Source organism: Molossus molossus, unplaced genomic scaffold, assembly GCF_014108415.1.
Source record: "Molossus molossus isolate mMolMol1 unplaced genomic scaffold, mMolMol1.p scaffold_m16_p_2, whole genome shotgun sequence".
Taxonomy (NCBI): domain Eukaryota; kingdom Metazoa; phylum Chordata; class Mammalia; order Chiroptera; family Molossidae; genus Molossus; species Molossus molossus.
Genome location: NW_023425355.1, coordinates 114,417,866 through 114,423,036, shown reverse-complemented (window position 1 = coordinate 114,423,036; position 5,171 = coordinate 114,417,866). Strand labels below are relative to the sequence as shown.

Here is a 5,171-nt window from a genome sequence, read left to right as displayed (position 1 = left end):
CTAAATTGCTTATGCACCTTTGTCAAAAAATCAATTGGCCATTTCAATAATGAATGCTGGGAAAGATGTATATCTACATGCAAAAGAATGAATTTGGATCAATCTCACACCACATACAAAAATTAACGCAAAAAGAATCAAAGACCTGCCCTGGCCGGTTTGGCTCAGCGGTTAGAGCGTTGGCCTGCGGTCCAGAGAGACCCGGGTTCGGTTCCCGCTAAGGGCATGCACCTCGGTTGCAGTTTGTCCCCGGCCCTGGTTGGTTGTGAGGGTGGCAGCTACTCGATGTGTCCCTTTCACATTGATGTTTCGCGCTCTCTCTTTCTCTCTCTCCCTCCCACTCTATCTGAACAACAACAAAAAATGTCCTCAGGTGAGGATAAAAAAAAAAAGTATCAAAGACCCAAATGTAAGAACTTTCTGTTGTTCAGATTATGTAAATTCTAATTATTTTTCTTTGAGTTCACTGATTATTTCCTCCACCCCCTCCAATCTACTATTGAACCCATCCAGTGAGTTTTTAATTTCAGTAATTGTATTTTCCAGTTACACAATTTCTTTGGTTCTTTTAAAATATCTTATGTTTTTGTTTTTGCTGAGAATTTCTATTTTTTCCTTTGTTTCAGGAGTGTTTATGATTGCTCATTGAAGTATTTTTATGAGTGATGCTTTAAAATCCTGGTCAGATAATTCCAACATCTGAATCATCTTAGTGTTGGCATCTGTTGCAATTGACCTGGTTTTTGGTACGATGAGTCATCTTCATTTGTATTCTGGATATTTTGGGTTTTATGTTGTGAGACTCTAGATCCTTCTTAATCATTCTTAGCAGGCAGTCCTGTTTAGGTGTAGGGAAGAAATCCAGCCTTTTATTCATTTAAAATATTGGTTTGGTTGTTTTCTTACTGAGTTATAAAAGTGTTTTTGTATATTTTGAATATACAGATCCTTTATCTGGATATGTGACTTGCAAGTATTTTCTCCCAGTCTATGGCTTATTAGTGATGTTTTTTGAAATTCAAAAGTTTTGAATTTTTATGATACTGGATTTATTCATTTATTCTTTTATGAATCATGCTTTTGGGGGTCTTATCTAAGAAATCTTCCTAATCAAGGTCCTTGAGATTTTTCTCCTGGTTTTTATTACAGCTTTTACGTTTAGGTTTTTGATTCATTTTGAGTTGATTTTTTATAATGGTGTACATGTGGATATCCAGTTTTCCCAGCACCATTTGTTGAAAACACTATTCTTTCCCCCATTGAAATGCTTGGCACTTTTGTCAAAACTCAATTGACCATAAATATAAAGTTTACTTCTAGATTCTCAATACTTTTCCATTGATCTCTATATCTGTCTTTATGCCAACACCACACTGTATTGATAGCTACACTTTATAATAAGTTTTGAAATTGCGAAGTGGAAATCCTCCAATTTTGTTTTTCATTTTCAAAGTTATTTTGGGTATTCTAGGTCTATTCCATTTAATTTTAGGATCAGTATTAAGTCAGAAACTGTGAAGAGTCTGAGATTTTACCCTACTTTCCAACTAAGTTTATCAGTTTCACATACATATACTGACAGAAAACATCGGGAACACAGATGGTTTATTATTCATGGTGAAAGCAACATTCAGAGTAGTATCTTGCATCAGTTCCCCAGGGGGCAATTTTCCACAAGGGAGCACAAGTGAGGGTCAGATGTTTACCTGCACATGCAGTGAGTTTCATTGCAGGAAAGGACCCCCAAAATTATGAGACTCTTATGGAGAGAGATATATTGACTTCATCTTTACTCTGGAATATAAACAAATCTTCTCTGGGGAAAGGAGGGAAAGGTCTGTAGATTTATTACCTTGGAATTTAAACAAACATCTCTAAGGGAAATCTCTAAATCTCTAGCTTCCAAACCCTTCGTTGTTCAAACATGTTCTGTGCTCAGAAGACCTAGATTGTGCAGAACTGTGAACTGTTCGTGGAGAATTGTCTCCCAACTACCAGCTTGTTAATTAAAAAAAAAATTGTTGGAACTTTTTAAAAAAATATGGAACGCGTCACAAATTTGTGTGTCATCCTTGCACAGGGGCCGTGCTAATCTTCTCTGTATCGTTCCAATCTTAGTATATGTGCTGCCGCAGCGAGCACTCTGATGGAATTTTGATAGGGATTGTGTTGACCTATAGATCAATTTAGGGAGAATTTCCATATTAATAATATTGAATCTTCCAATCTATGACCATGATATGTCTCTCCATTTATTTAGAACTTCTTTAATTTCCCTCATCAGTATTTTTAATGTTTTAGTGTACTTACCTGGTACTTATTTTGCTCAATTTATTCCTAAGTAATTTTATTCTTTTAATGCTATTGTGAATGGAATTGTTTTCTTAATTGCATTTTTTGGAATTTATTGCTTGTAAATCGTAATACAATTTTGTATCCTGCTATTTATTAATTAATATATTTTTGTGTATGAATTCCTTAGGGTTTTTGATATATAGGATCATATCATCTGCAAATAAAAATAGTTTTACTTCTTCCTTTACAATCTAGGTGTCTTTTATTTTTCTTGCCTGATTGCATTGGCCAGAACCTCCAGCACAATGTTGAAATGGCAACAGTGAAGTGGCAACAGTGGGTGTCTTTGCTTTGTTTCCAGTCTTAGGAGGAAGCATCCAATCTTTTATCACTAAGTGTCATGTTAACTGCAGGGATTTTGTATATGTCTTTATCAGGTTGAGAAATTTCCCTTCTATTCTAGGTTTGTTGAGTGTTTGTATTATTAATATCAAAGACTTTTTTCTGTGCCTATTGAGATGATCAGGTGGTTTCTTTTTTCGAATATGTTGTTCATTTTCAAGCAAATTTAATTTTTCTGAACTCTTAGAAGGGAGATATGGATTTTATAACTGTATGGCTAGAGCTCTCGCCTGTTGTTTTTTGAAGTATCCAAAACTATGGTGGCTTAATTGCTGAGATCTCTAGCCTCTGTTCCCTTCCCTTGTTTTTTCTGTACTTGTCTTTCCTTTGTCTCAATTGTCACAATCCTGTCCAAATTATGTTCATCAGCAGATTTTTTCAATGTGGATCTTTATCCTCAAAAGATGCTTGTTAGTTCCAAGAGCTCATATATTTTAGCCAGACTATTTTAGCCTTCTTAGACCTTACTGCAGACCCATGGTACTCACTTGCCACGTATGTGAAACCCCTTACTGTTTTAGCTCTGGTCCTCTTGTTGGCTCTATGAGTTTTCCATGAGTACCTGTTGGTTATTTTGTTCTCAGGCCAGTGAGAGGCCCTGTTACTTCTCTGTATTCCTTCTGCACATAAGCTGATACTGTAAGTAGTGTAGTTGTCACTAGTTTAGTACCTACTTTCTTATATCTTGTGTGTGTTGTTGTTGTTGTTTTTTGTGTGTGTGTGTAGGGGGGGTAATTTATCATCTAGTTTTATTGCACAAATTATTCCTAGATAAAAAGAAAGCTAACAGCTAAATAACTTGATCATGAAAGTGGGAAACCAAATAACAAAAGTGAAGTATGTCAACTCTAGGACCAGGACTGTAACGTGTGTGTGTGTGTGTGTGTGTGTGTGTGTGAGATAATCCCTTTTGTTGGACCACATCTTCTATGCACCAGGTGGCAAACATAATTGGGAATGGACAGGGAGTAAATAACAAAAAAAAGCAACACTGTTTACCTCTACTATTTTAATTTGCTCGTTTCTTTTAAAAATTTTTAATGAAAAATTAAATTACATTAGGGAGCCTGGAATTATATTTTACACAGGTAGTTATGAGTGAAGAAGAAAGGTGATTAATGAGCTGGTGCTTTGGTGTTGCAATAGATGTAATTTGAATCCTTCAAATAAAGATGTTTGAGGTTTTTATTATAGTGTGATAATGAGACCCACTATTACAGTATACGCTCTGTTCAAGGAGGGAGACCTTGAGAGTGGATTTTATTTCTGACTGCCATCAGTTGACAAGTGAAACAAGCAAATACCCAGGACTTAAGTATAAGTGATTACTCAATAAAGTTAAAGTCCAACAAATTTGAAATTAGTAAAAGTAATCTAGAGGTTCTAGGTGGATACTTTTAAACCAAATAACTTTGCACTCTAAAATGATTTATAAGAAGATAAACATATAGATTCATTTTTTAAAATAAATATTTAAAAATCTGGCATGCTATGTGATTAGAATTCTGTTACTAAAACAGGGACTTTCCATTTTTAAAAAGTAAAATGTTGGTCTTTTGGATATTTCAAACCCACCTCCACATACGCTATTCTTATACTAAGAGTTTTATTTCAGCCATTATGTAACATTTAAAATTTTTCCACAAATAACATTTTATTTTTGTCTTAAATTTCTTAAACGCTTAAAATCCTGCATTTTAAACCTTAAAAAAAAAATCCCTAGTACACTTAGTAATTTAATGGTGCCCAAGTGAGGAAGTGTAACTTCATTCATTAATTGAGAGGAACTTTTTAAAAATTACAAACAATAAAAAAAGTAAAGATTAACAAAAAGCATTTGTCTTGAATATTGAGCCTTTATAATAAAAAGTAGGGGGTATACTTTTCGAGTTATTATACTTTATTTGGGAGTCATAGAGGTAAATACACATACTTTCAAAACATTTTTAATAAACATACATTTGAAAGAAAATTTTAATTTTATTTTTTCTTGTTAAAATATATTTGACATTCAATATTATATTAGTTTCAGGTGTACAACATACTGCTTCTACATTTCTATACCTTACAATGTAATCACCGCAATAAGTCTAGTAACCATCTGTCACTGTACAAAGTTATTATAATATTATTGACTATTTTCCCTGTGCTGTACAGCAAACCCTAATTTTTTTTAAAAAAAATTTCTTTATTGATTTGAGAGAGAGAGGAAGGGAGAGTGAAAGATAGAAACATCAATTGGCTGCTTCCTGTATGCCCCCCACTGAGAATTGGGCCCACAACTTGGCATGTGCCCTGACCGGGAATCAAACTGGCGACCTCATGGTGCATGGGTCGATGCTCGATGCTCGACCACTGAGCCACACTGGCCAGGCACAAATCTTAATTTTTAAATTAGTCTAGTTTCAAGTATTTTTTCCAACTGCCTAGTATATTCCAATTAAATGCCATAATAACTGATTTTGCTTTAAAAT

General features: G+C 34.3%; 1 non-coding gene across 1 annotated transcript; it reads right to left on the bottom strand.

The window, feature by feature from the left end:
• Nucleotides 1–2,035: 2,035 nt before the first annotated feature.
• Nucleotides 2,036–2,142, bottom strand: LOC118636722. Its single transcript, XR_004960709.1, has one exon. It is a non-coding gene; the product is annotated as a U6 spliceosomal RNA (small nuclear RNA).
• Between the last annotated feature and the right edge of the window lie 3,029 nt (nt 2,143–5,171).